The sequence below is a fragment of the Arachis hypogaea genome, chromosome 6 (genome assembly GCF_003086295.3).
Source record: "Arachis hypogaea cultivar Tifrunner chromosome 6, arahy.Tifrunner.gnm2.J5K5, whole genome shotgun sequence".
Classification (NCBI taxonomy): domain Eukaryota; kingdom Viridiplantae; phylum Streptophyta; class Magnoliopsida; order Fabales; family Fabaceae; genus Arachis; species Arachis hypogaea.
The window spans coordinates 99,560,837-99,586,596 of NC_092041.1; the positions used below are offsets into that span (position 1 = coordinate 99,560,837).

Genomic DNA, 25,760 nt, shown 5'->3' on the forward strand with positions numbered 1-25,760 from the left:
CGGCGTTTTTGGGTAACAAATTCTAATCCCAACACTTTTGCATTTCATTTTAGGATTTTTAGTTGCATTTTTGTGCATTTCATATGTATATATTAAGCTTAGTCAAAATCATGATATTTTCCAAGGATTTTACCTGTAGGGCACCCCAATTGATTGAAATTTTTTTTAGAACTTGCTTGAATTATATATTTTGGATCATATTTTTGAGCTAAGAACACAAGCATGTGAGATTTGAGCCTAATTGTGTGGTTACATCATATAGTCACTTATTTTCATTCTTGCGTGCATTGTTCTCTTTCTATGATTGTGATCTTTAATTTGTTTGATTCTATATGTCCATTATTTTGTGTATACATGCACTTATGTGATTGAGGCCATTGTTTCAAATAGCTCACTTACCCAAATAGCCTACCTTTTATCTTCCATTGTAACTAATTTTGAGCCTATGCTTAATCCATTTGTTCTTAATGTTAGCACATTACAAGCCTTAAGTGCAAAACAATATATGTCCTTTGTTTGGATCTTTGATTAGCTTAGGCTAGTGAGAGTGCTTATCATTCAAGTTTGGGAGATTTGGGAACATTGGTTGGGATGAAAGTGTATTTTTGTATTTTTGTCAAAATTTTGGGAATTGGGTACATACCCATGCATTGAATATAAAATCATATGCATTGATACTTTGGTATATACTTTATTACAAAAAAAAAAGAAAAAAATACTAAATAATACAAAATAAAGAAAAAATATATATATAAAAAATAAATAAATAAAAAAGGAAGAAAAAGACAAGTAATAAAAAGGGGACAAAATGCCCCAAGTAAAGCTCAATAAAAATCAATGCATATGTGTGGTGACAAAAACTAGAATGCATGAGTGTGTGAAAAAGTGAAGAATGGGTAGTTAGGTTAGCTTTGAATTGTATAGGTTTTTATATAGGTTAGGTGGAAAGTTTAGGTTAATCAAAGATTCAAATTCTAGTCCACTTGACCATATGCATCCTTACCTTGACCCTAGCCCCATTACAACCTATGGGAAAGACCTCATGATATTTGTATGAATGCATGAAATAATTGTCGATTGTTAGATGAAAAACAAATCTTGAAAAGTATGATTAAGGGAGAATTGAGTGAATCAACCCCATACACTTGAGTGACTAGAGCGGATACACATCCGGTGAGGGTTCGATCGCTCAATTACATGTTTCCACCCATGATCATCTATTCTTGCAAGTTTATAAAATCTTTCAATAATTCAATTCAATTGTGGGTTTGATTTGACTGCTATGGCTTTAGCCCTTGTACTTATATATGCATTCTTGGAAGTTGACTTATTTTGACCAAGTGGTTGCATTCATTTAGATAGATTGCATGTAGATAGGTTGCATTTAGGTAGTTTACTGGTGCACGAAATTGTGTGGCCAATATTAATGGACTATTTAACACAGCTTCGCACAACTAACCAGCAAGTGCACTGGGTCGTCCAAGTAATACCTTACGTGAGTAAGGGTCGATCCCACGGAGATTATTGGTTTGAAGCAAGCTACGTTTATCTTATTATTCTTAGTCAGGATATCAATTAAAATTATCAGTTGGAATTATTAGATTGGAAAAATAAAAGAGAATAAAAGCGTTACTTGTTGTGCAGTAATGAGAAATATGTTGGAGTTTTGGAGATGCTTTGTCCTCTGAACTTCAACTCTTCCTTGAAATCCTTTTCCACACGCAAAGTCCCTTCCATGGCAAGCTCTATGTAGGGTGTCACCGTTGTCAATGGCTACTTCCCATCCTCTCAGTGAAAACGTTCCTATGCTCTGTCACAGCATGGCTAATCATCTGTCGGTTCTCAATCAGGTTGGAATAGAATCCATTGATTCTTTTGCGTCTGTCACTAACGCCCAGCCTTCAGGAGTTTGAAGCTCGTCACAGTCATTCAATCCTAGAATCCTACTCGGAATACCACAGACAAGGTTTAGACTTTCCGGATTCTCATGAATGCCGCCATCAATCCGGCTTATACCACGAAGATTCTGATTAAGGAATCTAAGAGATACTTATTCAATCTGACGTAGAACGGAGGTGGTTGTCAGGCACACGTTCATGGATTGAAGAAGGTGATGATTGTTACGGATCATCACCTTCTCCATAATTAAGCGCGAATGAACATCTTAGATAAGAACAAGCGTGTTTGAATGGAAAACAAAGGAATTGTATTAAATCATCGAGACGTCGCAGAGCTCCTCACCCCCAACAATGGAGTTTAGAGACTCATGCCGTCAAAAAGTATGTAATTCAGATCTGAAAATGTCATGAGGTACAAGATAAGTCTCTAAAAGTTGTTTAAATAGTGAACTAGTAACCTAGGTTTACAGAAAATGAGTAAACTAAGATAATTGGTGCAGAAATCCGCTTCTGGGGCCCACTTGGTGTGTGCTGGGGCTGAGACTAAAGCTATCCACGAGTTGAGGCCTTTCTTGGAGTTGAACTCCAAGTTATGACGTGTTTTGGGCGTTCAACTCCGGATCATGACGTTTTTCTGGCGTTTAACTCCAGACAGCAGCATGTACTTGGCGTTCAACGCCAAGTTACGTCGTCTATATTCGCGCAAAGTATGGACTATTATATATTGTTGGAAAGCCCTGGATGTCTACTTTCCAACGCCGTTGAGAGCGTGCCAATTGAACTCCTGTAGCTCCAAAAAATCCATTCCGAGTGCAGGGAGGTCCGGATCCAACAGCATCAGCAGTCCTTTTTCAGCCTAACTCAGATTTTTGCTCAGCTCCCTCAATTTCAGCCAAAAAATACCTGAAATCACAGAAAAACATACAAACTCATAGTAAAGTCCAGAAATATGATTTTTGCCTAAAAACTAATAATATTCTACTAAAAACCAATTAAAACATACTAAAATCTACATGAAATTACCCCCAAAAAGCGTATAAAATATCCGCTCATCACAACACCAAACTTAAACTGTTGCTTGTCCTCAAGCAACTAGATAAATAAAATAGGTTTTAACAGAAATTAAGAAGTAATAACATTTTTAGAGTTTTAAATGAAGCTCAGGTTCTTATTAGATGAGCGGGGCTTGTACCTTTTTGTTTCTGAACAGTTTTGGCATCTCCCTTTATCCCTTGAATTTCAGAATGATTGGCATCCATAGGAACTCAGAATTCAGATAGTATTATTGACTCTCCTAGTGTAGTATGTTGATTCTTGAACACAGTTATTTTATGAGTCTTGGCTGTGGCCCTAAGCACTTTGTTTTCCAGTATTACCACCAAATACATAAATGCCACAGACACATGACTAGGTGAACTTTTTCAGATTGTGACTTAGCTTTGCTAAAGTCCCCAGTCAGAGGTGTCCAGAGCTCTTAAGCACACTCTGTTTGCCTTGGATCACGACTTTAACCACTCAGTCTCAAGTTTGTAACTTGGACCTGCATGCCACAAGCACATGGTTAGGGACAGCTTGGTTTAGCCGCTTAGGCTTGGATTTTATTTCCTTGGGCCCTCCTATCCATTGATGCTCAAAGCCTTGGATCCTTTTTACCCTTGCCTTTTGGTTTTAAGGGCTCTTGGCTTTTTCTATTGCTCCTTCTCTCTTTTTTTTTGACTGCTTTTTCTTACTTCAAGAATCAATTTCATGATTTTTCAGATTATCAATAATATTTTTCGTGTTCCTCATTCTTTCAGGAGCCAATATTCATCAAATTCAGAGTACAAATTATGCACTGTTCAAGCATTCATTCAGAGAACAAAAAGTATTGCCACCACATATAATTAATTATAATTTTTATTATTGAGAACTCGAAAAATATAGATTACTTCTTTATTCTAAAAAAAATCTACTACTTTATTCATGCCTGATGATGATGAGAAAAATAAATTATAGCTTAATTGGAAATAAAATCAAAATAGACATACTAATTACTACTAAATATCTCCTAAGGTGAATTTCTATAATAATACTATCACTAAGCTAAAGCAGAAAAATTGGAACTCAGCAACCTGTTGTTTTGAGGAGTAGATGTTCCTCTAATCTGTGGGGTGTTGTTCAAGGATTAATTTTTGGCGCTTCAGCTCCCTTAGATCACGCCCTTGCTCTTCCTGTTCCTTGAGCAGTTTGCAAAGCATGCTACTTTGATTATTCTGTTCTTCCTTTATTTGGTCCATAGCTTCTTGCAATTTGGAAATAGAAGCCTCAAGATGTTCCCAATATTCGAATTGAGGCAGTTCTGGGAGGGCTTCTTGTGCTCTTCTCTTGGTTGAATCATCTTGTTGCTGTTGTCTGACCATTGATATTCCAGTAATTGGCTTTTCAATTAGGATATATTCTGTTATTCCCATCTTTACTCCAGCATCTTTGCAGAGCATAGAAATTAAGCTCGGATAGGCCAATCTGGCGTCCTTAGAATTCCTGTTTGCTATTTTGTATAGCTCACATGAGATCAGCTGATGGACTTCTACTTCTTTTCCCAACATGATGCAGTGAATCATTACTGCTCTTTTAATAGTGACTTCAGAACGGTTGCTGGTGGGCAATATGGAACGCCCTATGAAATCTAGCCAACCTCTGGCTACTGGTTTTAGATCTTCCCTTTTGAGTTGAACTGGGATGCCAGTCGTGCTGGTGGTCCACTTGGCTCCAAGGATGCATATATCCTCCAGAATCTTATCCAGCCCTTTATTGACCCTCATCATTCTCCTATTAAAGGAGTCTGGGTCATCTTTTAGTTGGGGAAGCTTAAATATCTCCCTGATCTTGTCAGAATTGGTATGAATGATCTTTCCTCTGACTATGGTCCGATGGTCAAAGAGAGCAGCTCCAATTATTCTTTGCCTGTCTGTCTGCCATAGATTAGCATAGAACTCCTGAACCATGTTCCTTCCCACTTTCGTTTCAGGATTGGCCAGAATTTCCCAATTCCTGTTTCGAATTTGCTCTTGGATCTCCAGATATTCATCTTCTTTCAGATCGAATCTAACTTCCGGGATCACTGATCTGTGACTCATTATCTTGTAGTAATGGTCTGAATGTTCTTTAGTTAAGAACTTCCCTTGATTCCAAAGTGGCTTTGGAGTGTTTTCTTTCTTGCCTCTTGGGTTGGGTTGTTTTCCTTTAGGAGCCATGATCTTTAGTGGGTATGTTTTTGTGATCACGGATAAAACACACCAAACTTAGAGCTTTGCTTGTCCTCAAGCAAAAGAGAAGAAAGAAGAGGAATAGGAGGAGAGCAAGTGTTTGATGGTGATGAGGAGGGGGGCGCCGAATTCAAAATATAGGGAGGGGGTGGGTAATTTTCGAAAATAGGAAAAGATAAGATATAAGATATGATTTGTAAAAGATAGATATGATAAGAAAAAGATATAGTTTTTTTTTTTAAAAAAAGATTTAACTAATAGTTAAAAGATAGATCTGAATTTTTAATTTTGAAAAAGATTTTTTAAAAATGTAATTGAGTTTTGAGAACAAACTTAAAAAAATTGGATTGGATTGGAAAACCATTTGTTTTTTTGGATTAAGATATATTTAAAATTTTTGAAACATGGAATTTTAGAAATCAGGGTTTTTAGAAAACTAACTTGATATGATGGATGACAATTTGGAACATGTTTATGTAAGAAATCATGAATTGAAACATAAAAATTTAGAAAAATTAGGATTAAAAACGAATTTTTTTACCTCCTCCCACCATCCTGGCGTTAAACGCCCAAACGATGCATGTTTTGGGCGTTTAACGCCCAATTGTTGCTTCTCCTGGGCGTTCAACGCCCAGCTGATGCTTCTTTCTGGCGTTGAACGCCAGGAAGTCCTTTGTCACTGGGCGTTTTTCTGAACGCCCAGGATGCTAGCAGTCTGGCGTTAAACGCCCAGAAGGTGCTTTTTTCTGGCGTTTAACGCCCAGAAGATGCTCCTTTCTGGCGTTTAACGCCCAGATGGCTACCCTTACTGGCGTTAAACGCCCAGTGGGTGCTTCTTTTGGGCGTTCAACGCTCAAAGTGTTTCTTACTGGCTTTTTCACGCCAGTGAGCTTCCAAATTTCCCTGTAACTCTGTGACTTCAACCAATTGCTATTTCACCTTTTGAAGATACTTTAGCATCTACCTGTAAAACTTTTATTAATTAGAAAAACGAATAAAATTAAATTTTGTGATTGGCTGGGTTGTCTCCCAGCAAGCGCTTCTTTAATGTCATTAGCTGGACTATTACTGATCTTCAATTAAGTCTCAGTCTTGAGCATTCTTGCTCGAAATTACCTTCAAGATAATGTTTAACTCTTTGTCCATTAACAATGAACTTTTTGTTAGAGTCATTATCCTGAAGTTCTATGTATCCATATGGTGATACACTTGTAATTACATATGGACCTCTCCACCGGGATTTTAATTTCCCGGGGAATAATTTGAGCCTTGAATTAAATAGCAGAACTTTCTGCCTGGCTCAAAGACTCTGGATGACAATTTCTTATCATGCCATCTTTTTGCTTTCTCCTTGTAAATTTTTGCATTCTCGAAAGCATTGAGTCTAAATTCCTCTAGCTCATTTAACTGAAGCAATCGTTTTTCTCCAGCTAACTTGGCATCAAGGTTCAGGAATCTGGTTGCCCAGTAGGCCTTGTGTTCCAGTTCCACTGGCAAGTGACATGCCTTTCCATACACAAGCTGGTATGGAGAGGTCCCTATGGGGGTCTTGAATGCTGTTCTGTATGCCCACAGAGCATCATCCAGGCTTCTTGCCCAATCCCTTCTACGGTTAATTACAGTCCGTTCCAGGATTCTTTTAAGTTCTCTATTTGAGACTTCAGCTTGCCCATTAGTTTGTGGGTGATATGGAGTAGCTACCTTGTGGCTAACTCCATAACGCACCAGAGCAGAGTAAAGCTGTTTATTGCAGAAATGAGTGCCCCCATCACTGATTAATACTCTAGGGATACCAAATCTGCTGAAGATATGTTTCTGGAGGAATTTTAACACTGTTTTAGTGTCATTAGTGGGTGTTGCAATAGCCTCCACCCATTTGGATACATAATCCACTGCCACCAGAATATAAGTGTTTGAGTATGATGGTGGGAAAGGTCCCATGAAGTCAATACCCCATACATCAAACAACTCAATCTCCAATATCCCTTGTTGAGGCATGGCATAACTGTGAGGTAGGTTGCCTGATCTTTGGCAACTGTCACAATTAAGCACAAATGCTCGGGAATCTTTATAGAGAGTGGGCCAGTAGAAGCCACTTTGGAGGACTCTTGTGGCTGTTCGCTCACTTCCAAAATGTCCTCCATATTGTGATCCATGGCAGTGCCATAAAATCTTTTGCGCTTCTTCCTTAGGCACACATCTACGGATTACTCCGTCTGCACATTTCTTGAAGAGATATGGTTCATCCCAAAGATAGTACTTTGCATCTGTGATTAATTTCTTTGATTGCACCCTACTGTACTCTTTGGGTATGAATCTCACTGCCTTGTAGTTTGCAATGTCTGCAAACCATGGCACTTCCTGGATGGCAAAGAGTTGCTCATCCGGAAAAGTTTCAGAGATCTCAGTGAGAGGGAGGGACGCCCCTTCTACTGGTTCTATTCGGGACAGGTGATCTGCTACTTGATTCTCTGTCCCTTTTCTGTCTCTTATTTCTATATCAAACTCTTGCAGAAGCAACACTCATCTTATAAGTCTGGGCTTTGAATCCTGTTTTGTGAGTAGATATTTAAGAGCAGCATGATCAGTATACACAATCACTTTTGATCCTACTAAATAGGATCTGAATTTGTCAATGGCGTAAACCACTGCAAGTAGCTCTTTTTCTGTGGTTGTGTAATTCTTCTGTGCGTCATTTAGAACACAGCTGGCATAGTAAATGACGTGCAGAAGCTTGTCATGCCTTTGTCCCAATACTGCACCAATGGCATGGTCACTGGCATCACACATCAATTCAAATGGTAATGTCCAGTCTGGTGCAGAGATGATTGGTGCTGTGACCAATTTAGCTTTCAGAGTCTCAAATGCCTGCAGACACTCTTTATCAAATATAAATGGCGTGTCAGTAGCTAGCATGTTGCTCAGAGGTTTGGCGATTTTTGAAAAATCCTTTATAAACCTCCTATAGAATCCTGCATGCCCCAGAAAGCTTCTGATTGCCTTAACATTGGCAGGTGGTGGTAATTTTTCAATTACTTCTACCTTAGCTTGATCCACCTCTATTCCTTTGTTCGAAATTTTGTGCCCAAGGACAATTCCTTCAGTCACCATAAAGTGACATTTTTCCCAGTTTAAAACCAGGTTAGTCTCTTGGCATCTTTTCAGAACAAGTGCTAAATGGTTAAGGCAGGAGCTGAATGAGTCTCCAAATACTGAAAAGTCATCCATGAAGACTTCCAGGAATTTTTCCACTATATCAGAGAAAATTGAGAGCATGCACCTCTGAAAGGTTGCAGGTGCATTGCACAGGCCAAATGGCATCCTTCTGTATGCAAATACTCCAGATGGACATGTGAATGCCGTTTTCTCTTGATCCTGGGGATCTACTGCAATTTGATTATAACCTGAATATCCATCCAGGAAGCAGTAGTATTCATGACCTGCTAGTCTTTCTAGCATTTGGTCTATGAATGGTAAAGGAAAATGATCCTTTCTGGTGGCTGTATTGAGCCTTCTATAATCAATGCACATGCGCCACCCTGTAACTGTTCTTGTAGGAACCAGTTCATTTTTTTCATTATGAATCACTGTCATGCCTCCTTTCTTAGGGACAACTTGGACAGGGCTCACCCAGGGGCTGTCAGAAATAGGATAAATAATCCCAGCCTCTAGTAATTTAGTGACCTCTTTCTGCACTACTTCTTTCATAGCTGGATTCAGCCGCCTTTGTGGTTGGACCACTGGCTTGGCGTCATCCTCCAGTAAGATCTTGTGCATGCATCTGGCTGGGCTAATGCCCTTAAGATCACTGATGGACCACCCAAGAGCTGTCTTGTGTGTCCTTAGCACTTGAATTAGTGCTTCCTCTTCCTGTGGCTCTAAGGTAGAGCTTATAATTACAGGAAAGGTATCACCTTCTCCCAGAAATGCATATTTCAGGGATGGTGGTAATGGTTTGAGTTCGGGTTTTGGAGGTTTCTCCTCTTCTTGAGGGATTTTCAGAGGTTCTATTATCTTCTCTGATTCCTCCAAATCAGGCTGAACATCTTTAAAGATGTCCTCTAGTTCTGATTCGAGACTCTCAGCCATATTGACCTCTCTTACCAGAGAGTCAATAATATCAACACTCATGCAGTCATTTGGGGTGTCTGGGTGTTGCATGGCCTTGATAACATTCAACTTAAACTCCTCCTCATTGACTCTCAAGGTTACTTCCCCTTTTTGGACATCAATGAGGGGTCGGCCAGTTGCTAGGAAAGGTCTTCCTAGGATGAGAGTTGCACTCTTGTGCTCCTCCATTTCCAGCACCACAAAGTCAGTAGGAAAGGCGAATGGCCCAACCTTGACAATCATGTCTTCAATCACTCCTGATGGGTATTTAATGGAGCCATCAGCAAGTTGAAGACACATCCTGGTTGGTTTGATTTCTTCAGCTAAACCAAGCTTTCTGATAGTAGATGCAGGTATTAGGTTGATACTTGCCCCAAGATCACATAAAGCTTGCTTGGCACAAGTACCCTCTAATGTGCATGGTATCATAAAGCTCCCAGGATCTTTAAGCTTCTCAGGTAAGCTTTTCAGAATGACTGCACTGCATTCTTCAGTGAGGTAAACTTTTTCAGTTTCCCTCCAATCCTTCTTATGACTTAAGATTTCTTTCATGAACTTAGCATAAGAGGGTATTTGCTCAAGTGCTTCTGCAAACGGAATCTTTATTTCAAGAGTCCTGAGATAATCTGCAAAGCGGGCAAATTGCTTATCCTGTTCCGCTTGGCGGAGTTTTTGAGGATAAGGCATTTTGGCTTTGTATTCCTCAACCTTAGTTGTTGCAGGTTTATTACCTACAGAAGTGGGTTGGGAAGCCTTTTTAGAAGGGTTGTTATCAGCACTTGTATGTGACTGATCACCCACTGGCATTTGAATGCCAGGGGTAAAAGCTGGAGTGGCGTTAGACGCCATCTCCCCATTTGTTACTGGCGTTTGAACGCCAGAACCATGTTCCCTTTGGGCGTTCAACGCCGGATTCATGCTTGTTTCTGGCGTTGAACGCCAGAAATGAGCATGGTCTGGGCGTTCAGCGCCAGCTTTATTCCTCTCTGGGCTCTGACTGTCCTCAGATGGATTTTGAGTAACCAATTGTTCATTTCTTGGTTTTCTGCTGCTTTGAAGTGAGGTATTTAATGTTTTCCCACTTCTTAATTGAACTGCTTGGCATTCTTCTGCTATTTGTTTTGACAATTGCTTTTCTGTCTGCTTTAATTGCACTTCCATATTCCTGTTTGCCATTCTTGTTTCCTGTAATATTTCCTTGAATTCGGCTAGCTGCTGAGTTAGAAAGTCTAATTGCTGATTAAATTCATTAGCCTGATCCACCGGACTGAGTTCAGCAGTTACTGTTTTAGCTTCTTCTTTCATGGAAGATTCACTGCTTAGATACAGATGCTGATTTCTGGCAACTGTATCAATAAGCTCTTGAGCTTCTTCAATTGTTTTTCTCATATGTATGGATCCACCAGCTGAGTGGTCTAGAGAAATCTGAGCTTTTTCTGTAAGCCCATAGTAAAAGATGTCTAATTGCACCCATTCTGAAAACATTTCAGAGGGGCATTTTCTTAGCATCTCTCTGTATCTCTCCCAGGCATCATAAAGGGATTCATTATCTCCTTGTTTGAAGCCTTGGATGCTTAGCCTTAGCTGTGTCATCCGTTTTGGAGGGAAATAGTGATTCAGGAATTTTTCTGACAGCTGTTTCCATATTTTTATGCTGTTCTTAGGCTGGTTATTTAACCACCTCTTAGCTTGATCTTTTACAGCAAATGGAAACAGTAATAATCTGTAGACATCCTGATCTACTTCCTTATCATGTACTATATCAGCAATTTGCAGAAATTGTGCCAGAAACTCTGTAGGTTCTTCATGTGGAAGACCAGAATACTGGCAGTTTTGCTGCACCATGATAATGAGCTGAGGATTCAGCTCAAAGCTACTAACTCCAATGGAGGGTATACAGATACTACTCCCATATGAAGCAGTAGTGGGGTTAGCATATGACCCCAGAGTCCTCTTGGACTGTTCATTCCTACTTGCTTCCATGATGGATTACAAGGGATAATTTATATGTTGATTTTATTTATTTTATAAAAGTGGAATAAATAAAAACGAAATATATAAAAAGAATTTAAAAATATTTTGTGAAAATTTTTCGAAAAATTTTGAAATTGAAATCTGAAATTTATATAAAAATTTCGAAAATGTAGTTTTAAAATTAGTTGGAAAAGATATTTTTTTTGAATTTTATGATGAAAGAGAAAAACACACAAAAGGCACAAGACTTAAAATTTTTAGATCTAATGCTCCTTATTTTCGAAAATTTTTGGAGGGAAAACACCAAGGAACACCAAACTTAAAAATTTTAAGATCAAGACACAAGAAAAACTCAAGAACACCTTGAAGATTCACAAGAACACCACGAACAAAAGGAAGAACACCAAACTTAAAATTTTTAGAAAACTTTAATAAAATTTTCGAAAATTATAAAGAGATTAACAAGAAAACACCAAACTTAAAGTTTGGCACAAGATTAAATCCAAGAAAAATTATTTTTGAAAAAGGTTCCAAAGGGGATAACCAATTATCAAGAACAACTTAAAAATCAAGAAAGAATCAAGAACACTAACACGAGATTTTTAAAGAAGATATAAAATATGCAATTAACACCAAACTTAGAATAAGACACTAAACTCACGAAAAATTAACAGTTAATTAAGAAAAATAATATTTTTGAAAAGAAATTTTTGAAAAGAAACTATCCTATCAAAATTTGATGACTCTATAACAACAAAAATAAATTATTCCTAATCTAAGAAATAAAATAAACCTTCAATTGTTCAAACTCAACAATCCCCGGCAACGGCGCCAAAAACTTGGTGCACGAAATTGTGTGGCCAATATTAATGGACTATTTAACACAGCTTCGCACAACTAACCAGCAAGTGCACTGGGTCGTCCAAGTAATACCTTACGTGAGTAAGGGTCGATCCCACGAAGATTATTGGTTTGAAGCAAGCTACGTTTATCTTATTATTCTTAGTCAGGATATCAATTAAAATTATCAGTTGGAATTATTAGATTGGAAAAATAAAAGAGAATAAAAGCGTTACTTGTTGTGCAGTAATGAGAAATATGTTGGAGTTTTGGAGATGCTTTGTCCTCTGAACTTCAACTCTTCCTTGAAATCCTTTTCCACATGCAAAGTCCCTTCCATGGCAAGCTCTATGTAGGGTGTCACCGTTGTCAATGGCTACTTCCCATCCTCTCAGTGAAAACGTTCCTATGCTCTGTCACAGCATGGCTAATCATCTGTCGGTTCTCAATCAGGTTGGAATAGAATCCATTGATTCTTTTGCGTCTGTCACTAACGCCCAGCCTTCAGGAGTTTGAAGCTCATCACAGTCATTCAATCCTAGAATCCTACTCGGAATACCACAGACAAGGTTTAGACTTTCCGGATTCTCATGAATGCCGCCATCAATCCGGCTTATACCACGAAGATTCTGATTAAGGAATCTAAGAGATACTTATTCAATCTGATGTAGAACGGAGGTGGTTGTCAGGCACACGTTCATGGATTGAGGAAGGTGATGATTGTCACGGATCATCACCTTCTCCATAATTAAGCGCGAATGAACATCTTAGATAAGAACAAGCGTGTTTGAATGGAAAACAAAGGAATTGTATTAAATCATCGAGACGTCGCAGAGCTCCTCACCCCCAACAATGGAGTTTAGAGACTCATGCCGTCAAAAAGTATGTAATTCAGATCTGAAAATGTCATGAGGTACAAGATAAGTCTCTAAAAGTTGTTTAAATAGTGAACTAGTAACCTAGGTTTACAGAAAATGAGTAAACTAAGATAATTGGTGCAGAAATCCGCTTCTGGGGCCCACTTGGTGTGTGCTGGGGCTGAGACTAAAGCTATCCACGAGTTGAGGCCTTTCTTGGAGTTGAACTCCAAGTTATGACGTGTTTTGGGCGTTCAACTCCGGATCATGACGTTTTTCTGGCGTTTAACTCCAGACAGCAGCATGTACTTGGCGTTCAACGCCAAGTTACGTCGTCTATATTCGCGCAAAGTATGGACTATTATATATTGCTGGAAAGCTCTGGATGTCTACTTTCCAACGCCGTTAAGAGCGTGCCAATTGGACTCCTGTAGCTCCAAAAAATCCATTCCGAGTGCAGGGAGGTCCGGATCCAACAGCATCAGCAGTCCTTTTTCAGCCTAACTCAGATTTTTGCTCAGCTCCCTCAATTTCAGCCAGAAAATACCTGAAATCACAGAAAAACATACAAACTCATAGTAAAGTCCAGAAATATGATTTTTGCCTAAAAACTAATAATATTCTACTAAAACCAATTAAAATATACTAAAATCTACATGAAATTACCCCCAAAAAGCGTATAAAATATCCGCTCATCATTTACATTGAATAAATGTTGATACCTTTTACTTCTTTCTTGAGTTTAGCATGAGGACATGCTTAGTTTAAATGTGGGGAGGTTTGATAAACTCCAATTTTGTGGTTTATCTTGTGCTTATTTTGGGGGATTTTATCAACTTTTTTCACATTTATTCAATGAAATAGCATGGTTTTGTAATCCTCCATAAATTCGTGCTTAAGTGTGAAAACATGCTTTTTAGGCCTTAATATAGCTAAATTTAATTCACTTTAATTCCATTTGATGCCTTGATATATTTGTTAAGTGATTTCAGATTTAGAAGGCAAATATTGGATTGAAGGAATGAAGGAAAAGCATGCAAAGTGGGAGAACTCATGAAGAAATGAAGGAACCGTAAAAGCTGTCAACCCTGACCTCTTCGCACTCAATTGACCATGACTTGAGCTACAGAGATCCAAATGAGACGATTTTAATTGCGTTGGAAAGTTAACATCTGGGGCTTCAAAATGATATAAAATTTGTTATAGTTGCTTGGTGCCTAGGGATGCGTACGCGCATGACGCGTCCACATCGGTTGCTGCACGTGACTCATTAAAAGCAACTCGTGGCAAGCGATTTCTGAAGCATTTTAGGCCCAATCCAACTCATTTCTGATGCTATTTCATGTAGAATTCAAGCTTGGGCAAAGGAGGAGCAATTGTTTAGAGCTTTTGCATCATGTAGCTTATTTTCTAGAGAGAGAAGCTCCCTCTTCTCTCTAGAATTAGGGTTCCTAGGTTATTTGCATCATAGATCCATGTTTAATTCTTTGCTTTCATCTTGTTTCTTCTACATTTTCATGCTCTAATGATGTAAATCTCTTGTTCTCTATTGTTAATTTCCCTTTTCATTACTCTTTGTTTAGGATTGATGAACACTTGTTGGATTTGGATTTTCTATTAATGCAATTGATGTTTGATGTTCTTTTTATTGATGATTTGAGTTGTGAGTTTTACTTTTCTTGCAATTGGTAGTTGGTAAATTTTATTATTCTTTGTAATTTATTATGCTTTCCTTTTATGCCTTCCAAGCAGGGGCGAAGCTTAGTACATATAAAGAGGGCAATGGCCCTCCCAAATAAATAAATTTTACATATAAAGTCTTCTAATTTTATAATTTGGTTCCTCCCTAATTTTATTTTTTGTTCTCTATTTAGTTGTATTTTTCATGTTAGCCCCCTCTTAAAAGAGGTTCGAGCTTCGCCCCTGCTTCCAAGTGTTTGACAAAATGCTTGGTAGGATGTTAGAGTAGATTTTGAGCATTCTTGGCTTGGAAAGAGTAATTAGACTATCTTGAGTCATGAAAACCCAAACCTATGTTGGTGATCTAGAATTGTTAGCTAATATTGTTTCTATTGACATTAGTTTTTTTGCTAATTCAATTAGTAAGTTGACTAAGACTTTTGGATTAAGATTAGCTAGTCTTATTAGACTTTTTTCGAGTACAAGGATAACATGATACATTCCTCCATCGTTGGGGATGACGTAATAAGATAAATTCTTGTTTATTATTGTGATATGATTGATTAGTCTTGTTTGACATTCTCCCTATGTGAAGATGACATGATACCTTCTTCCATTTGTTGGAGTTGACTAAATAGGATGAATTGATCATTGTTTGACTAGGATAGAAAGCCTATATTCTCAAATCTTGCCAAGGATGTCTCTCTTTATTCCTTGTTTCCTTTACTTGCTAAATTTACTTTTCTTGTCTTAAATTCTTGCCCATTTAACTTCTTGCCCCTTTATCAATCAAACCCCATTGTTCCTTCATAGCCAATAATTATTCACTTCATTACAATTCTTTGTGAGATGACCTGATGTTTAAATACTTCGATTACTTTTCATTGGAGTTTGTGCATGTAACAAAACCATATTTTAATTTGATTCAAGGATTGACTATCGGTATGGACTATACTAACAACGGATATATTTTGTGGAATTCTGAACTGGTATAAACTCTTGCAATCAGTGTTGTAGGACATGTAATACCTGAAACGAAACCTCCTCTAGGATTTGGACAATCTCTCCTAAAATAACCAGATTGACCACAACCAAAATATGTTCCAGTGGCCTTGAAACATATATCCAAGGTTCTGAAAACCGGTTCGGACCGGCCGGTCGAACCGATTGAACCGCAAACCGCACATAAAAATGACTCGGGCAAAAAGCAAAACCGGAAATTCTAAAAACCGGAATTGAACCGATTAACCGGCCGATAATCGGTCGGTCGAACCGAACCGTGACCCGGCCGGTTTTTTGGCTGGGCAGCCAAACGTTGCCGTTTCAACCTCTGCTTAGCCCTAAATCCCTAATTCAATCCTAAATTCCCAATCTCGTCGAGCTTCCAGCTTCCAGAAGTGAGAACGCCTCTCTCAGACTCTCACACGACAGGGCTTCTGTGACTCATCAAGCTTGTCGTTCGGTCGTCCCTCACCTCCGTCCAGCCACCGCCTCGTGCCGCCGCCGTTGTTCCTTCGAACAGCCACCTCCATTGCGCAGCAGCCTCGTTCCTTCGAAGGTACTCCACCACTGCTTGGTCACTCGGTGTCTTTGTCTCCCTGTTGCATGCTCTGTTGAAGGTGTCTTCGAGCTTCCAGGTAATTTTTTTTTAGATATGATTATTTGATTGAATAACTGTTGCATGTCTCTGTCTCCCTGATGAGTATGATTGAATAGTTATTTGATTTTGTGAACTGAAGTCGCTGAAGTGTGAACTGATGAACTATGATATACTGATCTGTGAAATCATGCATAACAAGTGTTAGGTTGTTACAGGTTGAAAGATGTAATGGGCCATTTGGATGGTTCCCAAGGGTTTCCTCGGCTTTCCATATGTTAGTTCCTTCCCATATATCTGCTTTCAGTTGATGACTTGCTATGGTGTCTAGTTTATCCATTAGTGGTATGTTTAAAATTGTGTTTATAGGAATTGGAAATGTGGAACATTAATCAATATAAATGTATTGTTTGATATAAACAAGAGTATAACTGGAACTAGAAATTAGTGTTTTACAAAGAGTATAACAGTTACCTATTGACTAGATAATAGATATGTTCTACTTAATAATGAAGTTGTTGGTTCTGCACTGATTTACAATTTTTTTTAATTCTGGTTTTTGCTAATGTAGGTGATGAAGCTGATGATGCAGACTGAAACTTTGTTCTGTGAGAGTTAAAACATTACATATCAGTTCCCCTATCTTGGCTGCTAAAAGTCCCTATTTCTACGAGGTAGATTTTCTTTTGTCCTGATTAATTTTGCTAAATATATTTTCAACTGCTTAGAGCTATTTGTTTACGTGTTGCAGCTTTTTTCAAGTGAGACGAAGCAGTCAGAACAAAGACATGTCACCCTGAAAATTAATGCCTTTGGTATAAAACATAAAAGCTTTATAGTACCTATTTATTGAGCGTACCCCCAAATAATTTTTTTTTTACAAATTCCATGTTTCTTTCTTCTTGTTACAGAAAAAGGTGCTCTTATGCAGTTATTAAATTTTATGTATAGTAGTACATTGACCAATACTTCAGCAAGAAACAGTCCAACAATTGTGTGATGCAGCAAAGCTGTTTCTTGTTAATAAATTCAAGGATATAGCCAAGTAAGGGTTACCCTATTTTACAGAAGATTGTGTTATCTTATATTCCAGGAACAGTGAATTCTTTTTTATTAATCTTTTTTTGTATCTGGGATTTACTATTTCCTCCTGTACATCCTTTTTGTTTGCTGGTGAAATTTTCATTTTCAATTTTTTTCCATCCATTCTTTTGTAGAACCCTTGTTTCTTTTCATGCCATTTTGCATGCTTTTCTATGCAATGTTGCTTTTCCCTTTGAATGTTAACTCATGTTATTTGTGCAGGTATCGAGGAGCTTATGACCTTGCCATTAGTTGGTATAGAAGCAGTAATTTCTAGTGATGATCTCCAGGTTGCATCTGAAGATGTTGCCATTTTATGTTTGGTTGTTTTGTTATTTGACTTTTGAATTTATATTTGAATGAGATTATAGTTTATGTATGTAGTACTTTTAATTTGAATAATATTTTAAAGTTTACATTAGACTATAATTATATTTTAATGTATTTATTTATATTTTATTTATTATTTTATTATAAAACGATTTTTTCGGTTCAACCACGGTCGAACCGGTTGAACCTATGAACCAGTGAACCAGTATCTAAAGCGGTTCGATGACCGGTTCAATTCTCAGAACCTTGCATATATCGGAATAGTAAATCTCACACTGTTGGCAGTAAAATTTAGTTAGACTTGTCTGATTAGAATCTTGTGCACTATATTGAAAGGTGCCCCCAACAAAAGGTCTTTGACTCGAAACACTCATGGAAATAGATCCAGAAAAAGCAACCCCACCGAAGGATATTTGAGGACGAGCTCGATAACTCGAATAACCTTGCTGATTAGTCTTACCATGATGAGACTAAAATCCTCCTGAACTGGATCCACTAGAAAATTGTCTCTTCATCTTGGTCTTCTTACCAACATCCTTATAAGCATTTTTCTCCACTATTTGATGCATGAGCATCTTATACCCATTTTCTGCTTATTTTCTAGTTGAATTTAGTTAGAATTTAATGAGTTTAATCATATTTTAGTGTTAAAATCCTCCTTTAATGCTACTTTGAGTTGTTTTAGTATTTTATTCATTTCAGGTAAAATTCAGATCAATTTGGTAGAGTTTTAAACAAAAAAGAGAAGTTTCAAAGCTGCCCCCATTGGGCGCTAAACGCCCAATTAGCAATTAGCGCTAGCAACCAGTGAACTCAGAAGAGTTTCTGCCCTCTTTGGGTGCTAAACACCCAGCTGGTATTTAGCGCCAGGCAATCCGAAGTTAAATCTCATCAAAGGAGCATCTTTAGTGGATTTAGCTCTTAGTTGTTATCTTATATTTTATTTTTATAATTTTTATTTACAAACAAAATCTTTTAGCTTTGAGTTTTATTATTTTACTTTCTTTTCAAATCAAATTAGGTTAGATATAAAAGGGAAAAGATTCACCCCTCATGGGAATCTTCTCACTTCCGCACGTTTTACTTTTCGGAACCCTTGTTTTCTCTGTATGTCATGAGTTACTAGACCTCCTCGATTAAGGTTAGGAGCTCTGTTTATTTCTATGGATTAAGACTATTTCTTTTCTATTTTAATTAATCTATTGATTCAGTTTCAATGATTGCTTTTGATCTTCATCTTATGAATCTGGGTAGAACGACAGTATAACCCTTATTCTACATGTGTTCTTGTGATTCTCGACAGAGTTATCTCGCTTGAACAACAGCTTGAAAGCAAATTCCTCCTAAATTGTTAATTACTTGAACTAATCGGGATACATGATATATAATCCTCTTAGCTTTGGATAATTAGAGTTTCTATGGCCATAAACTAGAATTGAACTTAACCCTCTAATCTACATTAAATGACCAAGATATTGGCGGTTGATTTGGGTTAGAGGAGACTAAATCACTAAGACATTAGGGTTTAGTCAATTACAGTTTTCCATGAAATGAATCTTGCATGATTAGAATAGTTGGTAAGAAAACTTAATCCGGATGAATAAACAACTCTGAAACCTTAACTACTTTCTCCTATAGATTTCACCTCACTTTTATTATTTGCTTTCTTACTTTTTGAATTCCTGTTTAATGCGTTTCATAACCCTCAAAACACAACTTTCTGATAGCCTGACTAAGTGAGTCATTCGACCATAGTTGCTCAGTCTATCAATCCTCGTGGGATTCGACCCTCACTCACCTAAGGTATTACTTGGTACGACCCAGTGCAGTGTGGACATTCTAAAATTCCGCAAAACTATTCTAGCTTCAACTCCATAAGCAGAGTTTAGGACGTCCTTAAAAAATATGCGGCTGACTTCAGGCATAAGAGTAGTGAACATATGTTCTGCCAACCCACGAACGAACCGACAAACTTTCATCTCTTCTGAATTTACCAAGTATGGAGCACTCTTAGAAAGTCTAGTAAACTTCTTAGCATACTTGGTCATTGTTATATTCTCTTGTCTTAATTTTTCAAAGGCAATTGCATCCTCTGCTTGCTTGTTAGCTGGATAAAACTGAGCAAAAAACTCTTCAGTGAACTCTTCCCAAGAAGGAGAAGGAAGTCCAATTGCTTATTTGCTCTCAAGAAGAGATTCATACCAATATCTTGTTGAACCATGCAAGTTGTAGGATACTAACTTAACAGCCCATTTCTTGATGCACTTGAGAGCCCGAATAGCTTTCTTTGCATCCTCTAGATATTATTATGGATATTCATCCAATGAATTTCCATTGAAAGTGGAGAAATTTAACTTCAAATACTTCTTAATTAGTGGCTCTTGATCCCCAAACAATTGGTGAACTCTATGAGACTGAGGATTTGGCACATTAGGAAGTCCCACTTTGTCCCTATTTTGATTTGTTAGGACCAATAATACCCATTAAGGATTTGATTCATTCCCCTTAATTCAGCTGCTAAGTCCACTTAAGCCTCTCCTATTGTGGGGTTCTCTTGAACTCTCTCGCGAGGTATCTCTCCTCCGCACCTATCATCTATCATTTGGCTCATTGGTCTTCGTCAAAGAGCTCTAAGTGAAAAAGAACTGTCCTATTGGATTTAGCAGTATCAGGAGTACAGACAGCTCCACTACATCTTTTCATAGGTGGCATCTTCCACCTATTGAGTAAGTAAGGCGATTAAATCATAAACGACATATGTATATTAGGTTCAAAGATAATAGGACAGATAGAAAGAATTATGAGAACAAAGGATTAATGACAACTTCCCATAGGCCTCTAGTAACATCACACTTTGTAAAAATGGACTGGATTTTATTTGTACAATTGTGATCTTTCTAAAGGACACTTGCTCCATATTACACAGAAAAACCTAAGGCTCTGATATCACTTTATCATGGCCCGAACCAAGCTATGACTGATGTTCAAGGGACAAGTCCCTTAGTAAGCCAAACGACCAAATTTTTAGAAAAACAGACAGAATCTCTCCTATTCCTAGAATCTTACCAAAATGTATATTATCTTTCTTTATCAATAGTAAACATTCATTTTCAAGGACAACAACAACAACATATTCCAATCATATCCATAACCCAACATGTTAAAAGTCGCATCATATATATTAAGTTGATAACTAAAGTATATAGTTAAATTCATACATTTTACATAACCAAGTCATAATTACTATCTAAACAGTTCGAGATCCAAAATAACATATCCCATATGAGGACCCTGCTTGTGACATATGGAGCATTGACAAACTCTAGATTTTTGCATGAAGGTTCCATTACATATCACATACCACTTGAAAAGAAGAAGGACTCACTAAAATAAATAAGATCTATTGTGGGATGGGTGGAATGGAACCTGGAATGACACTTGTATCTGAAAAATATGGGAATATAATAGGGTGAGTTTTGCAACTTATAGAGCAAACATTATATCTATAACCCACACGAAACAATACAAAATTTACCTTAAAAGTTATATTTCTTTTTGAGAGATGAGAAATTTATATTAATTAATTATGTAAACAAATAGATAAATAGTTAAGCAGATGAACTGAAATGGGAGTTCTCATTCCAGAAGCCAAATCAAATCAAATATTACACACTTAGGACAGATCCATTTCTAAGGGTAGTTCTTCCCTCTAGTGTGTTTGTACGGTATAACAGATCCAACATGTGGCCTACACGTTGGGCTAGCAACGCTTCAGCTAGCTGAGGTCTGAGTTAGAGGCATCTAAGTTAATGTTATAACCGTTGTTAACTACGATTTTCTAGTCAGAGTCTCCCAAACCAATCCAAACCAAATCACTTATAACAATTTCTAATACTTATAACATATTAATAAATTTCATAATAAATCAAATATATATAAGAATGCATACTAAAATTTAATCAAAGTTTAATAAAGTCAAGTAAAAAAATATGTATGCTTTACAAAATATATAAATATCATCTCGTGTGTATTTTTATAAAATTTTGAGTTTTTCACAAATCAATATTTGACGCGAGAGCAAGTAGAGTTAGTAAGTTAATTATATTAGTTAATTGCAATAAGGGAATGCAAGTCCCATATTGTTTAGAATAGTGAACTTTGTGTTTTGTATTAGTCCCACATCGTCCAAGCTATGAAGTATTTTTCTTCTTCCACTAGTATAAATAACTCATGTAGCTTTTATTTATGAAATAGAGTTGAAGTTGATTTGAATATGAAATAAGCTGTATGCTTATTTTTCTCTAGGCTCTTTGAGAGTAAGAGGTGCATCCTTGGCTTAGCCAACCAAGGTGGGTTTATGGCTATTTTTACCATAGTAGGGTTGCTAACCTCGCCAAGATTGGTGACCCATGCGACGTCCCGACGTCAGTTTGGTATCAGAGCAAGGTCGGTCCTTGCGGCCTTCACCTTACTTTAGTAGAATTTTATTTGATTTGTGGGTGCAGATTTTTGGCGTGGATTCGCTAATAGAATCTTTTGGTGTGGATTTGCTAATGGAATATTTTGGTATAGATTCGTCAATAAGATCGTCTGTTACCACGAATCTTGTAAAATTTATCTGATTTGTGAGTGCGAGTCTTTGGTGTGGAGTCATCAATAAGATCTTTTGGTGTGGATTCATCAATGAGATCATCTGTCACAAGTCTTTTCACGCAAGAGTTCTTTCCAACCCAGGGAGAATGATGCGGGAGCAAGTAGAGTTAGTAGGTTAATTATATTAGTTAATTGCAATAAGGGAAATACAAGTACCATATTGTTTAGAATAGTGAATTTTGTGTTATGTATTAGTCCCACATAGTCCAAATTATGAAGGCTTTTTTTCTCCCACTAGTATAAATAGCTCATGTACCTTTTATTTATGAAATAGAGTTGAAGTTGATTTGAATATGAAATAAGTTGTGTGCTTATTTTTTTCTAGACTCTTTGAGAGTAAGAGGTGCATCGCTTAACCAACCAAGGTGTGTTTATGGCTATTTTCACCATAGTGGGGTTGCTAACCTCGCCAAGGTTGGTGACCCAAGCGACGTCCCGGCGTCAATATTTATTTCAAAAATTCAAAGTCACAATAATCAAATATCTTCAAACTCTAAAAATAACGATTCAATTTAAATGTTGATAATAATACACTTAAAAATAATTATAGACATAATATCCACTCACAACTTGGTTCTAAAGAATTGGAAGCAACTCTGAGCACGCCACCGAGCTACCAATTGATCTCTAATAACTTTACAACTCAAGAAATATGACACTAATAATATTTGTAAGCTAACAATGTTATCAATTAATAAAATCTTACTCAATTTGACAGAAGCCCCAAATTTTCTAACCCTAATAACTCTAATTCAGATTTATGCATATCCATTAATATAGAGATGACAAAAATTGGAAATATAGCTAATTATTGAGTCAGAATTATCTTGAAGTCTCAATAATAACTAGAACTCAAAAGTTGAATGCTTCCTCCAATCATTAAGTTGAAATTTCATGATTTAGAAGTTTGAAAAAATGAGATTTTGAATAAATAGAAATAGAGTAGAGAAGAAAAAAGAAGTAAGATTATGAAGGTGAGTTTGATGATATTGGGTGATTAGTTGCAAAAAGAAGAGATAAGAAAGAGATAAGGAAATGTAATTGGAAAGGAAAAAGAAGAGAGGGTTTTAAATTTTGTTTTTGGGAAGAAATGAAAAAAAAAAGACAGAAAGGGGGACAAGGAATATTGAAGTGGGGGCATGTGCCCCCATGTGCTCGTCCTTTTTACTTTTTTTTTTCTTTCTCTCTTGGTTACTACATCATCCATTCTTAACGCATAAAATAAGCTTTTTCTTTTTATGTATTTGTATACCAAAAACATGTATCGATTGTAGAGACAAAATCCATGAAGCTTGATAATATTTCTATGACGAATTTGTGATAACATCTTAACCTTATTATGGAAGCTCTTGTCAAAAGATGGATTTTGTGACTCTCTTAGGTGAAGTTTTTTCAATGCAACGATTTTGCCACTTGAAAGTAGGGTTTTGTACACACTGCAATAAGCGTTAGTTCCTATGCAGTATCTGATATCAAAATTTTGTGTTGCTTCAATGTCTTTAAATGCAATTTTTCTATCATAGTTTTATGTGAAAAACAAGTCTCCATTCTTTTTTTAAGTTTGTTCAAATTTAACTTTGTTGGTGCATCAAGTATAACATAATATGCCCACAAAAATGATAATTAGGAAGCAACAACTGATGGGAAGAGCAATTACAATTAGGTTTCTTGGTTTGTTGATTTTTTGAACTTGAACGGAAGAGTTGATAAACTTTGGAATATTACCAATTAATAATTTTACATGAAAATCTTTGCAGCCTTGTGAACACTCAAAAAAGTTAAATGACAAATTTATATGAGATATAGTTGTAAGTTCTATAGGTAAGGTACCTGTAAGATTATTGTAGTTAAGATCCAAACTTGATAAAGAAAATTCTCTTCAAGAAATATAAAAATTATCATTAATGGACAAAAAGAGTACACTACCATTGAAAAAATTGTAGCTCATGTCAAGTTTATCAATATAACCGATTTTTGAAAAAATATTTTCACATAACAAAACTCATGAAACAGTTTAGTATCGAAGATGAGATCAATGATTCTAATTTGTTATTAGATAGGTGGAATCAAGATTTCTTATCTCTGATTGTATGTTTCCACCAAATTGATTGTTAAAAATATGAAAAGAGACCAAATTCATGAGCTGAGACATCTTAGGTAGTATAATACCAGATATCATATTATGAGAAAGATACAAAATGTGTAGGTTGATCAAATTTTGAAACTCTGAAAAAATGGAATCATTTATTGATAGAATTATATGTATAATGAAAGATTTAATATTTGTAATTGTTTTAAATTTTCTATTTCTATTGGTATATGTCTTTCAATTTGATTTGAATCTAAGTAGAGATATGTCAAATTTTTTTATTGTCCAAAGGTAATAGGAATTGAACCATTGAGTAACTTATATGAAAAATTCAATGATATAAGATTATTCAAATTCCGTATTTGTAGTGATATGGGACCTTTAATTTGATTTGAATCTAACTTGAGATATATCAAATTTTTCAATAGACCAAAAATAGAAAGAATGATGCTACTAAGAGAATTGAAAAAAACATAAAAGAACTCAAGTTGAGTGAAGTTTGAAAGTGTTGAATGCACCTTATTATGAAAACTATTATTCGACAAAACAACATATATAAGAAAGTTTTGTGAGAGTACCAATTTTTTTAAAAATGCTTGTTGTAAGTCCCATTCTATAGGTTCAGAAAAACCAAATTGGGGAAGGCCGTGAAGTTCAAGGCCTGTAGCCGCAATAATTTGGACTCGTAATTCAATTCCCATCCGTAAATCCCTACAACACTTCCAGCATTGTCGCAGTTGATGCCCCTCCATTTGCAACGGTTTGAGCCATTGGCGTGATGACTACCCCACCAACCACTCTGACTGTCTTTCCGAATTATTGAAGGAAGACGAAGGCGGCTCCACGGTAATGAGGTTGGGTGCTTTGGTGGAAATATCCTATAAGAGCCTGTGGTAGAAAACAAAAGCACCACTGCTGTAATAAGTAAAGCATAGTTACTACATTTTGCCACCATTTTATATATTGTTTTGTTCTCAAATTGAAAGAAGAGGCTCTTGTACATACAATGAGTTAGTGTGTATGTTTATATACCAATACGATGCATGCACAAACACGGCTTCATTGCGGAAAACAGTAGTCTTAGAATATCAGTATATTTTGTGATTTATAGTTATTAATTAGTTATCATTAATATATATACAACAATCTAAAGACAGAATCTTAATTGAAGCTCAAATCCATGTGGAATTAGTTCTTGATGTATGCTTGGAGATACTTCAAAAAACCAAAAAGAAAAAAGGAAAAAAAAATAGGTTGCCATTTGCCAAAGAGGAATAACTTATTTTAACTATCTTAAACTCTTAAATACCATTTCCTACAAGCTCTGACTCTTACTTTGTCCATTCCTCACATTACGCATCAAATTTATTTCCAGTTCATGGATAAAGTTAGTCATAAAGCTAA

General features: G+C 36.6%; 1 long non-coding RNA gene and 1 pseudogene across 1 annotated transcript; one reads left to right on the forward strand and one right to left on the reverse strand.

Moving 5' to 3' along the window:
• Positions 1 to 25,311, reverse strand: part of LOC112805791 (probable leucine-rich repeat receptor-like protein kinase At1g35710) — a 49,179-nt pseudogene extending 23,868 nt beyond the window's left edge.
• On the forward strand, positions 15,972 to 17,713 carry LOC114924190 (uncharacterized). Its single transcript, XR_003810992.2, has 6 exons — positions 15,972 to 16,241; positions 16,420 to 16,478; positions 16,773 to 16,875; positions 16,953 to 17,016; positions 17,113 to 17,246; positions 17,507 to 17,713. It is a non-coding gene; the product is annotated as an uncharacterized lncRNA (long non-coding RNA).
• Positions 25,312 to 25,760: the final 449 nt, after the last annotated feature.